This window comes from Podarcis vaucheri, assembly GCF_965113315.1.
Source record: "Podarcis vaucheri genome assembly, chromosome: 1".
Lineage (NCBI taxonomy): Eukaryota > Metazoa > Chordata > Lepidosauria > Squamata > Lacertidae > Podarcis > Podarcis vaucheri.
In genome coordinates, this window is record NC_138759.1 from 73,702,984 (window position 1) to 73,717,000 (window position 14,017).

The 14,017-nt window shown below is 40.7% G+C and overlaps 1 protein-coding gene across 14 annotated transcripts in view; it reads right to left on the minus strand.

Moving 5' to 3' along the window:
- Positions 1-14,017, minus strand: part of SOX6 (SRY-box transcription factor 6) — a 460,580-nt gene that overhangs the window by 237,132 nt on the left and 209,431 nt on the right. The gene's annotated exons all lie outside the window — the stretch shown is intronic.

Below are 14,017 nucleotides of genomic sequence, written 5' to 3' on the forward strand. Positions count from 1 at the left end.
AAAGATACAGGAAATTGAATGCAGATTTCCAAAGAACAGCAAGGAGAGACAAGAAGGCCTTCTTAAACGAGCAATGCAAAGAAATAGAGGAAAGCAACAGAATGGGAAGAACCAGAGATCTGTTCAAGAAAATTGGAAATATGAAAGGAACATTTCGTACAAAGATTACCATAATAAAGGACAAAAGTGGTAAAGATCTAACTGAAGCAGAAGACATCAAGAAGAGGTGGCAAGAATACACAGAGGAATTATACCAGAAAGATATGGATGTCTCATACACCCCAGATAGTGTGGTTGCTGACCTTGAGCCAGACATCCTGGAGAGTGAAGTCAAATGGGCCTTAGAAAGCACTGCAAATAACAAGGCCAGTGGAAGTGATGGTATTCCAGCTGAACTGTTTAAAATTTTAAAAGATGATGCTGTTAAGGTGCTACACTCAATATGCCAGCAAGTTTGGAAAACTCAGCAGTGGCCAGAGGATTGGAGAAGATCAGTCTACATTCCAATCCCAAAGAAAGGCAGTGCCAAAGAATGCTCCAACTACCGCACAATTTCACTCATTTCACATGCTAGCAAGGTTATGCTTAAAATTCTACAAGGAAGGCTCAAGCAGTATGTGGACCGAGAACTCCCAGAAGTGCAAGCTGGATTTAGAAGAGGCAGAGGAACCAGAGACCAAATTGCAAACATGCGCTGGATTATGGAGAAAGCCAGAGAGTTCCAGAAAGACATCTACTTCTGCTTCATTGACTATGCAAAAGCCTTTGACTGTGTTGACCACAGCAAACTATGGCAAGTTCTTAAAGAAATGGGAGTGCCTGATCACCTCATCTGTCTCCTGCGAAATCTCTATGTGGGACAAGAAGCTACAGTTAGAACTGGATATGGAACAACTGATTGGTTCCAAATTGGGAAAGGAGTACGGCAAGGCTGTATATTGTCTCCCTGCTTATTTAACTTATATGCAGAATTCATCATGCGAAAGGCTGGGCTGGATGAATCCCAAGCCGGAATTAAGATTGCCGGAAGAAATATCAACAACCTCAGATATGCAGATGACACAACCTTGATGGCAGAAAGTGAAGAGGAATTAAAGAACCTTTTAATGAGGGTGAAAGAGGAGAGCGCAAAATATGGTCTGAAGCTCAACATCAAAAAAACGAAGATCATGGCCACTGGGCCCATCACCTCCTGGCAAATAGATGGGGAAGAAATGGAGGCAGTGAGAGATTTTACTTTCTTGGGCTCCATGATCAGTGCAGATGGTGACAGCAGTCACGAAATTAAAAGACGCCTGCTCCTTGGGAGAAAGGCGATGGCAAACCTAGACAACATCTTAAAAAGCAGAGACATCACCTTGCCAACAAAGGTCCGTATAGTAAAAGCCATGGTTTTCCCAGTAGTGATGTATGGAAGTGAGAGCTGGACCATAAAGAAGGCTGATCGCCGAAGAATTGATGCTTTTGAATTATGGTGCTGGAGGAGACTCTTGAGAGTCCCATGGACTGCAAGAAGATCAAACCTCTCCATTCTGAAGGAAATCAGCCCTGAGTGCTCACTGGAAGGACAGATCGTGAAGCTGAGGCTCCAATACTTTGGCCACCTCATGAGAAGAGAGGACTCCCTGGAAAAGACCCTGATGTTGGGAAAGATGGAGGGCACAAGGAGAAGGGGACGACAGAGAATGAGATGGTTGGATGGTGTTCTTGAAGCTACTAGCATGAGTTTGATCAAACTGCGGGAGGCAGTGGAGGACAGAAGTGCCTGGCGTGCTCTGGTCCATGGGGTCACGAAGAGTCGGACACGACTAAACGACTAAACAACAACAGCACAGAAGCAGCGGGTGGCCGCATTAGCTAAAGTGGTACCTCAGGTTAAGAACAGTTTTGGGTTAAGAATGGACCTCCAGAACGAATTAAGTTCTTAACCCAAGGTACCACTGTACCAAGGACTCAGCTGTAAGCTAGACTTTCCTGGAGTAAAGGCAGGCTGCCCCAGCTAATAGTCAAGGCTAGTCTCTTTGGTTATTTTTTAGCAGTTAACATGACTGCCTTCCACTCATTCCATCAGATTCTCAGTGTACCTACATTCCTAGTACCATAGTATGCTTTTAAGCACTGCCTACTTTCTTTTCTGGGATGTGGGTGGTACTGTGGGTTAAACCACAGAACCTAGGACTTGCCGATCAGAAGGTCGGCGGTTCGAATCCCCGTGACGGGGTGAGCTCCCATTGCTCGGTCCCAGCTCCTGCCAACCTAGCAGTTCAAAAGCACATCAAAGTGCAAGTAGATAAATAGGTACCGTTCCAGTGGGAAGGGAAACGGCTGCTCTGGTTCGCCAGCAGCGGCTTAGTCATGCTGGCCACATGACCCAGAAGCTGTACGCCGGCTCCTTCGGCCAATAAAGCGAGATGAGCGCTGAAACCCCAGAATCAGCCACGACTGGACCTAATGGTCAGGGGTCCCTTTACCTTTTTACTTTCTTTTCTGCATCTTAAATAATTTGCAACATATAGCCTCCAAGCCCTCGTGTGCACATTTCCACAGGTACCTGGAACTCAAATAAACCTTCTCCACAGCTCATGCAAGATACATGCGTAGTTTTGCCACTCACCACTACTGCTTCTCCATTCAGCCATGCACTTGCACCAAAACAATCCCCTCTTGGGTTTTAGGGCAATATTGTGTTTTTTGTGGCTCATAGGTGAGATGGTATATATTAAGCAAGGAGGTAAAAAGACAAAAGACAGCACTAATGAATTTGATGAATTCGCCACTGAATTTGAATCCAAGAAAGTTTACACAATTAAAACAAGCTATATACTGAAAACAACCAGCAGATAAAAATAGAGCGGTTCAGAAGATTTTGAAATCTTGAGAAGGGACGTTTTCACTACAAAAGAAGAGGATTAAAACAAAAAGCAAAAAAAAAAAAAAAAACCACAAAAAACCAGCATGCTAAAAGCTAAATGAACAGTAGGACATTGCTCCAGACCTGATTCCGATTTGAGATTTCCAGCATAGTTCATCCTTGGTACCTCCTCCCTGGGCCAAGCAGCACTGGGTTAACTGGCTGGCATTCAGGATTTCTTAAAGCATCATAGACCAAAGAGCCAATTACCCAAAGTCTCACTGCTCTGAAGCTTCTACCTTGAGCCAGGCACAAAAGGAATGGCTTTAAGGATGATAACACCTCAAACACAAATACTCTCCTCATTCTTAGAAAAAACAAAACAAGGAAGTAAATATTTGTGCATACGATTACCAGCATGAATTGGGATTCTCTGGCTCAGAACAGACAAATCATACTTGATCTAACTGTGAACAACGGAAGTGCTTCACAGACCCATGTATTTCTCTTCCTCTATCCTTCGCTAGTACACAGCAGTCAAACTGACCTTCCTTTCCGTTTTGAAGTTTACTATGGTTAGCATTACATCTGCACTGGTAACTTCATCAACCATAGTCACTACTAAGCCACATTTAACAACCTTGGCTAGAAACAGGTTTGCAACCTGCCATCTAGGTAAATTACGACAATGTCACTGCAGATAAAAGTCCTGCTAGATTAGGCCAAAGGCCCATCTAGTTCAGCATCTTGTTCTCACAGTGGCCAACCATATGCCTACCAGAAGGTCACAAGCAGATCATGAACGTAACAGCACACTCCCCACTTGTGCTTCTCCAGTAACAGGTTTTCAGGGCATACTGTCTCTAATACTGGACGTGGTACACAGCCATCAGATCCAATAGTCATTGATAACTTTATTATCCATTAATCAGTCTAAGCTCCTTTTAAAGCCCCCCAGTTGGTCCCATTCCTACACTTTATGGCAGTGGATATAATAAGTCTATTGACTTTTGTATGGCTTTTATTGTAATGCAATTTCCCAGTTCTCCCCTGCTTATCAATGTTAGCTCTAAAGCTAAATAGCAGTAAGGATTTCCCTATTAGAGAGAGGAAAGGTAAAAAGCCCACAGACTACTCCAGATCTCTAAAACCATTGTTAGGAGGTTAAGCAGAGAATCTAGAATCTGGAGGTGTCTTTGTAAACAAATATTAACTTTCATTTTTTTATTTTTTGATAATAGTGCAGGGATAAAATATGAGATTTATTTAGGAGATATGGCAGACTTGTGGCTGCATTGAGCTCCCACGCCCAACGTAGAAATCTGCTACTAATAGATTAAAAACAAACATTTGTAAGAAGGCACAGCACAATGTTATTATTCAACTTGACAGTTTATACTATAGTATATAGTATGGTAAATATCAGTCACAGTCAAGTTCAAGACTGGTTTGTCTAGCAATGTTTAGACCATTCCTGCATTCATTATTATACCGTTATGACCAGTAGTGCATAGTAAGAATCACACTGCAGACATGGAAATCCTGGGGTACCTAACTCCTTTCCTTTATGCAGATATCTGACACGTCCCTTTCCACTTACTTCACTACTTTGCTGTCACTGCATACACCTGTAAACTTAGCTTAATGCAGTGTGGTATGAATGATGTTCAAATAATGTACAACTCAACAAAGGTTGTGCTAGCAAACTACACACAAACACTTTGGTGCTGCTAATGCAGCAAAAGCAATACGGGAGGCAGCAGTTAAAAGTTACTGTCTCTGCAACCACAGCAGGCACTGTGATTCTCCAGGTTTGATTTCACCCTTGAGGCATATTCCACTGTCTCTCGAGAGAAAAGGATGCCAAAAACAAAATATAGATATATGGGGACGGGGACACACACACACACACACACACACACTTATAGATTGAATCAACACTGTACTTATCTAATTACCTAGGGAAAGCAACAATTGCTACAAGACAGCCTGACAATCAAGTTGTACTGCGCCACATGGGCAGGTGAGGATGGGTGTGCTTGTAACATTTTGTGGGCTGGTTCTAATCTACAAGTCCAGTGTTTTGTTTTTACAGTTTCAAATGTAATTCTGTGATTTGTTCTGATGGTTTTTCTTAGGTCTGGAATTTGAACAAAAGAAGATAAGATCTTGTTCTCATCAATCAGGTCCTTTGTGTACTCAGTTTAGCTCAGAAACTGCCACCAGATGTCCAAGGTCATATCTCTAGTATCCTGTAGGCTGGATTTCCCAGATCTGGTACCAGGGTTTGATTTGAAATGCTGGAGAAGACAATGGGTGGAATTCAACCAACTTTTACTCCGAGTAGACCCACTGAAATTAATGGACCCAACTTAGTCATGTTCATTAAACAGGTATACTCTGAGGAAATAGCTGAATATCCATTATTTAGCATTTATAATGCGGCATTCACTGTGCTGCTTCATTATTTGATTATTTGATACTTGAAATAGCCACTTTCTAAATATTGAAAACATGAGTAATATGTACAAATGATCTCATCAATTATATATATATAGCATTAAAATAAGTCAGTGGAACATTGGAGTAGAGTTTCTTCCTTTCATTCATTTTGCTGAAGTTAATCTCAAAATAATGCTTAATCTAAATGGCTTCATACTCTTGACAGTAGGGAGGAAGATACTTCTCTGTGTTTCCTGCTCTGCCTGCCAGCATTGCTTTCAGAATTGTCATCTGGCAGCTTCAGCCTACAACAGAGCAAAGTAGCAGCTATTTTATTTACACACATTCTGTCCATCCTTCCATGCTTCCTTACCAACTGAGCAGGTCAGATCTTACATGCAGTCACACAGAGAGTGAATGTATCTCTATTTCATCTGACAGAAAAATAAAGGTGTCAAAATTATTATTTTGTAAGTAATGAGAAAGGTATCAAAAGCCACATAGCCTACTGAAAACAAGAACTATATTAGCATTTAAAATATGTAGCAACGCTGACCATTTTTACTGTCATTTCCTTTAAAAAAAGCTGATCTAATTAGCTATATTTCCAAAGTGCATACATAGCATTTTTAGTATTATCATAACATTTTGCTTAGAGTTGACATTTTTATTCTGACAAGCACTGTCTGGAGAGCTCTCAATAAATAATACATTTACAATTTTCCGTAAATAAGCAGTGGACACAAATCGTTATCCTTACTTACAGCTGCCCCTCTCTAATAGTGCTTTTACAAGTAAGGTGACTATTCAGTCTAATGCAATCCTCCCAGTGCTCAAAAGACATTTTCATTCATTACCACGGTCACAAGCACTTAAAGCACTTTTAGGCGCTGTTGCAAAACAGCAGGAATGGCAGAGCAAATAAGACTAACTAAAACCAAAGTTCATCACCAAAGAAACCAGAGGTTATTCACCTAAACAAATTGAAGATTGACTTACGTAAGGTCAACATACATACAGCTAATCCACACACAGACAAGTTTCTTAAAACATTTTCTTTTTATTAAAAGCTAAAAGTCATAGGTGGGAGTACAAGATTAATTTGTAGATTCTAGACCCAACCACAGCATATACTTTAATATTCACTGGTAATGGATTGTCTCATCAAAATATTGTTTCCTATACTGTCAAAACTGATTGCAATGAGGTGTTCATTTTCTCTTTTGCCATGCCCATAAAATTGAAATATATTATTATTTTATTAACTCAGTATGGAACATAAATTTCTTTCATTGCAAACTCACCTCATGTAATATGTTGCACTAATGATCAGAAAGTGGCACTTATGCAACAGATCCCTTGAAGAGAGATGCAAAGCTAGGGCAGGAAATTGTTTTAAGTCTATCTATGACAATATAAGTCCTCACACTATGAGAGTTGTGGATCAGTTCTCCATGTGGTCCCTTCTATTAAAGCTTAGAATTCATTTTCAAAGCAGAAGTAAGGATAGCAGCAGAAAACAATATCAATCCCAGACCCAAATAAATGTGGGTTGGCATCACTTGCAATTGCTGTACAGCTTGAAAAATGCTTTGCAACGATTAAAGCTTATCTTAGCAATCTAGACAATAATGGATACCGAAAGGGAAATCACTGAGATATGAATACTAACCTCTCTAAGACAGAGGAATGGTGCTTTCATTAATGGAAACTATGTGGGTGGGGATGTGGAGGAGATGGACAGGATGTAACTGTACAACTGGAATTAAACCTAGATGCTTCTCTTCAGAAAAGTTCAAGGGCATTTTTAGTGCTTGTCAGTGCTAGCCAGCTTTGTCTCATCCAAAAGATAAAATCTCCTGCAACAGGCTCGCACTTTGTATAAAGCACTACAGTGCTTCCAAGTTCCTTGAGCAGTGTGTGTCATGTTAACAATCCACTAGCAGCAAAAATGAGTAAATGTGATGGCTAAGCACAGGAATTTAAAAACTTCCAAGCACTTTTTTCCACCTAGGCAACACTGAGTAAAATGTTACAACATTATAAAGACTAAACCAAACAGAAATATTCTAAAATAAACAACGTTATGGAAATCTCTGCAAGCCTTCTTTGAAGTTCAGCCTGATATTAAGGGTAAAAGGGACCCCTGACCATTAGGTTCAGTCATGACCGACTCTGGGGTTGCGGCGCTCATCTCGCTTTATTGTCCGAGGGAGCTGGCGTACAGTTTCCGGGTCATGAGGCCAGCATGACTAAGCCACTTCTGGCGAACCAGAGCAGCACACGGAAACGCCGTTTTACCTTCCCGCCGGAGTGGTACCTATTTATCTACTTGCACTTTGACATGCTTTCGAACTGCTAGGTTGGCAGGAGCAGGGACTGAGCAACGGAAACTCACCCCGTTGTGGGGATTTGAACCGCCAACCTTCTGATCAGCAAGTCCTAGGATCTGTGGTTTAACCCACAGCGCCACCTGCGTCCCATGCTGATATTAGAAAGGGCCAATATCATACGGCAAACCTTCATTTGACCACACCAGCAGAATTACCACAATAGAGGAAATATCCCTACAGATGTATTTATATACTTAAACTACTTTATCCTTTCAACTATGTGTATGCTATAGAAAAGATTTGCTGTTATATGTTTATTGTGTTATACTGAATGATGGCCTTCAACATCGAAACTGGAGTGAGAACCTGTTTATAAAAAGTTTTGTTGAAATATGGTATTGTACTCTTAATGCAGAATCAAGGGAGAAAGTGAACTATGAATGTGGGTCCTGAGTAATTGGGTTTTGGGATTTAGCATAAATGTGGAGTTGAGTTTCCAGTGTACCAAATGACTAACCAGCTTACCGTTCCACACTGCAAGCATTGTACTGAGACTTGGAAAAGAAATATACCCTTCTGGCTACAGACAAGTCAGTTGCTAGCTATTACTTGTAAGGATTTGGGATGAATGATAAAATAATTAGTATGAACCTATACCTTCATTTACAAAGCAAATAAGGCTTTTTCTTTTTTAAAAAAGTGAAAACAGCATCAGAAAGCATGCATAAAATATTATATTTAGGCCAATGGTTCCCAAACTTATCTTCCATGGAACACTTGAAAATTGCTGATGGCCTTGGACCAATTAATGGTTTTTCTTCCTGTTTTAAGCAATTGTAATACACTGTGCTAAATGCTGTATGATTTTTAATAGTATTTTTATTGTTTTTATTTCTTATATTTCAACTTGCATTTCATAGAATGCAAAAAATACATTATAAGAAATAAAAGAAACAACAAAAATACAATTAAAATTTTTAATATTCCTTTAAAAGGTGAAGTTATCTTATATGGGATTTTGAGGAGCCTGGTCCCATTGTTGCAGAAGCTACATGACTGAGGGGTATTAAGGCATGGAGAAACTACCTGTCTCTGCAACAGTGGAGGTTGTATAATCTTTTGTCTCTTAAGCCGTATGGAGGCTTCTGTCCAATTCTGAAGCAGTGCCAGAGGTTCCTATGGGGCAAGTAATGAAGTTACCATCAGCAACTTAATACAGAGTCATGTTACAAAGGGATAATTTAGAAAGCTTGCTCTCCATGAATTAATCACCAGAATGGGTTAGCTGCCTTTTGCATGGCAATTGATAATCTCAGTACAGAGAAATGTACCTGCCAGGCAGCAACTCCAGTGAATAGTCCTTTCTATGGGTCAACTGTTATCAGAGCAGCAATTTATTCCTGGCCCAGTTGTAACAAGGCAACGTTTTCTGAGTACCTCAGTGCAGGGCCACAAATGTGTTGAGTTTGCAGACCTCACTGGTCTTTCAAAAGTAAAACCCCCAGGAAGACAAACAAGTAGTTCCTTCTGCTAAATATATGAACTATACCTTGATCAGAATATAAAGACCCTTAAAATAATATTTTCCCACTGCTTTTGGCAAGTGGGGGAAAGGTCAAGCAAGGGGGCTCAAAAGGTATAAAGGAAAGGGAAAAAGACACAGATGAAAGCAATATGCAACACTGGATATCAGAGTTTACTACCAACATGTCGGGTGGTGGTGTATCCCAAACCCAGATCAGATCCGGCACCTAATCAAGTATTTTGATAGAGTCTAGAATGCCTGTAGTTTGGCTACAATACCCATGCTGTTGAATGAAAACCAGTTTAGGCTTCAGGCAGCCAATAATGTCAATCAAATGACTTGGGTGGAAAAGAATGGAAGGCTATGCTTCAACAACTGGAGGCAATGTACAGCTTCCTATATATTATTCTAATGGTTTCCACTGGTTTGGTGACAGAGTTGGGCATGATACCGGCTGAAGTGCTATTATTAAGGACAGATTAAAACAGCTGTACATTATGCTGAAGTACTCAATGTTCCTTTTACAGACAGACGGTCCTGGATTACAAGCAGCACTTGACCATTTAAATCACTACAACAACCAGATTTAACCAGCTGGGCCATATTCTCTTAGGCAGGGCCTGTTGACCTCCTCAGTCACAGCTGCTCAAGTGAAATTTTGATTAGACAACTTATTTCCAGAAGCCAAAGGACTCTGATTAAATAGATTTACTTAGACATGTTAAAGTATTTAAATGTGCATTCATTGGTTCAGAACTGCCAGTTGTAGTAAGCAAGGCACCAGACCCTAAATGCAGTAAGAATGATATAAGATAGCTAATGATGTAAAGATACATCTGTGTGAAGCACGTTGCTACGCATAGAAGTTTTTCCACAGGATGACGGACAATATGTTTATTAAAGGTAAATGATGATTGGAAGGATGTATTGATCTAGGGGTGGACAACCAGCTCAGCAGTGAAATCCACTTCAGAAATGTAAGACAGAAGGTCACAGCTAATTTGCATATGCTAGTTGCAATATTTGGCCTCATTTGCATACCATTTTATGAATCTAGAAGATGGCAAGCTACAGCTTAAATTTCCAGCACTTATTCCATAATGTGCTACTCTGAAATTTATATCCCAAAATGTGAGGGAAATACGTCAGTTTAATTTTATTTGCAGAAACCCCCCAGCAAACCAACTTAAGAATGCGTGTTTGCCACTCCTGTTCCACAGGTTCGAATATGTAGGGATCAAAGAAGTTCATTTCCAAAATATGTGACCCATTCACCTCATCTAGACATTTTCTCTGACATGACTGGCAACTATCACAGCCAAGAATAAATTATTTATTTGTAATAAAGTATATAGTATGGATTGCAACCTGAATTCATGCACAAAATTATTTGCAACAACAACAAAAGTTTTAAGAACTTGGTTATTTTAGTTCTTGAAGGAAACACGATACATTACTGAAACTAATGGCTTAAACTATTTTAATGGCACCAAAGGCATATGACCTCACACAAGCACAACATGCAATGGGCGACCTCAATCTTTGGCGCAACTTGGCACCTCTGGTCCTATTACAGCCCATAATTGCCTCCTGACACTAATCAAGCACCTACACTGCTTCACCTGACTTAGATGACAAGAAACAGAGCCAGCTATCATCTGTATACTGATGGCACCTCATCTCAAATTGCCTGATGACAACTCCGAGAGCACACATAGGCAAACTCCGGCCCTCCAGATGTTTGAGACTACAATTCCCATCATCCCTGACCACTGGTCCTGTTAGCTAGGGATGATAGGAATTGTAGTCCCAAACATATGGAGGGCTGGAGTTTGCCTATGCCTGTCCAAGAGGCTTGTTGAACTTGTTGAACAGTAACCAAATGAGCAACCAAAACATGAGCAACCAAAACATGTCTTAATGATTTAATATTCAGTGTCTGAAATTCTGTAGTATTATACCATAGGGCTGACACTATCTGTTGTAAATTAATTTTTTCATTGTACATTCTCAGTGCTTACTCCTCTTCATCCTGGAGAAGAGTGACTAGTGGGGTGCCACAGGGTTCTGTCTTGGGCCCGGTCTTATTCAACATCTTTATCAACGACTTGGATGATGGACTCAAGGGCATCCTGATCAAATTTGCAGATGACACCAAACTGGGAGGGGTGGCTAACACCCCAGAGGACAGGATCACACTTCAAAACGACCTTGACAGATTAGAGAATTGGGCAAAAACAAACAAGATGAATTTTAACAGGGAGAAATGTAAAGTATTGCACTTGGGCAAAAAAAATGAGAGGCACAAATACAAGATGGGTGACACCTGGCTTGAGAGCAGTACATGTGAAAAGGATCTAGGAGTCTTGGTTGACCACAAACTTGACATGAGCCAACAGTGTGACACGGCAGCTAAAAAAGCCAATGCAATTCTGGGCTGCATCAATAGGAGTATAGCATCTAGATCAAGGGAAGTAATAGTGCCACTGTATTCTGCTCTGGTCAGACCACACCTGGAGTACTGTGTCCAGTTCTGGGCACCACAATTCAAGAGGGACACTGACAAACTGGAACGTGTCCAGAGGAGGGCAACCAAAATGGTCAAAGGCCTGGAAACGATGCCTTATGAGGAACGGCTAAGGGAGCTGGGCATGTTTAGCCTGCAGAAGAGGAAGTTAAGGGGTGATATGATAGCCATGTTCAAATATATAAAAGGATGTCACATAGAGGAGGGAGAAAGGTTGTTTTCTGCTGCTCCAGAGAAGCGGACACGGAGCAATGGATCCAAACTACAAGAAAGAAGATTCCACCTAAACATTAGGAAGAACTTCCTGACAGTAAGAGCTGTTCGACAGTGGAATTTGCTGCCAAGGAGTGTGGTGGAGTCTCCTACTTTGGAGGTCTTTAAGCAGAGGCTTGACAACCATATGTCAGGAGTGCTCTGATGGTGTTTCCTGCTTGGCAGGGGGTTGGACTCGATGGCCCTTGTGGTCTCTTCCAACTCTATGATTCTATGATTCTATGATTCTATGATTCTATTTCTAGCAACAGGCACTTAAGTTCCCTCATTTGCAAAAGCCAGCCAAGAATGTAAAATAACTCAACATAAATACAATGGTTTGAATCAAAACTTGCCCTTCCATGAATGGAAAGAGTCCTTCTGTCTGCAGAATTGGCTAAGATCCAGCAGAGACTCACTGCTAGAAAGAGGGAAGAGACAATTTCCACTGAAATTGGTCGAAAGGCGGGCAGAGATGGTGCCACCTCCCATGCCATCGTAGAGGGTTCACTAACCCTCCACAGTAGCTTTTCAAGAGGTAGAGGGGTCTGCAAGAGGAAGGAGCAAAAAAACACATTCCCTTTCCTCCAGCAGGAGCATCCTATGAATGTAGTTCTGCTCATTTTTTTTTAATGGGTGGGGGAGGGAATGAAATAAGGCTTACCCCTGAAACACAGGTCTTGCGGATCTTTGCATGCACACTGCTATACAACAGAGCATCCAAAACACTCTTGAAACAAGTATTAGCTACCTTGCAATGTGATCAACAACATTAAAAAAAAAAAACTTCTGTGAAAAGTGAGCCAGAACAAAATTAAAATTAAAATAGATTCCATCCAACTAGTCTAGCCATCCAACTGAAGCCAACAATTTATTTTGAATGGGGGCGGGGGGAGAGAGAACATCAAACCTCTAAGTCGGAAGACAGATGGCTGTGAAAAATCTGGGACATTGTATCACTGTAGTGATGCTTAAGACACCTATACAAAACACATTTAACTTTGCATTTGTCATATAGAAACCAAGCCAAGAAATGGATGTAGAATCTGTCATGGAGCTACTTCTACATATAGTTTTTTCTCCATTTATAAATGCAGTGTTTGAGCTTAACCCTGACGTTTTGGATTTTTCCCATTTTCCTTTCCCTGCCATGAAAATGCATGGGCCTGAACCTACTATCTGAATTTTGAACCTCCCCTAATCTGGTGCCCTCCAGAAGCTTTGGACAACAATTCACATCAGCCCTACCCTGCATGGCTCTGCTGGCTGGGGCTGATTGGAATTGTCGCTCAAAACATTTGGAGGGCACCCGATTGAAGAAGTCTGCACTAACATCTGGCAAGGCTGGCATATCTCAAACTCTGTCACGCTAAACTAATCCCGGGGAAATTCTAACAAATATATTCATATCTGAAATAGATTGCATGCAATAATTTCCAATTTAGCACAATTTTTTTTTGCTCCAGTGTAATATGTAAGCAGATATCTTACATATCTCAGCAGATATGTAACCCAGATATCTGTTTATGCTTAAGTGGGGAACTGTTTCTTCCTCTTTCAAGGCCCCACAGTTGAACCACAAATTATACTTTGAAACATAGGGAACTTTTCATGAAGGGCAGAAGCCACAGAATTAATTTCATCAAATAATTGCATATGCTTAAATCCTCCTTGAACCAACGAGGCAAAAGCATATACAGTAAAACACTGCACTGGGATTGTGGCATAAATATACAAAGGCTCTGTTGGAAGCTATCTACCTAGCTACCAAACATTTCAAAAGTTCAGCCTGATTCAAGAGCATTTTGAATTTATGGAAGCATAATTTAAGAGGCTCTTGGTGCCATTTTAAAAGCAGATCTCATATACCAAAGAAACACATAGCCCCAAATGGGAGATGGGGAATTGTCAGAGGCAATATATTTCCCTCACTTGCATTTTTTCAAATCCTGTCAACTTTGGCCATGCATCAGAATTTCCTGAAAGTGCTAAACACAGAATGGCAAATAAATTGAGATCCACTTACTTACTAGATGAAACCTGGTATCATAAAAAGAAGGTATTGTACAAGTACCACCATACCATTT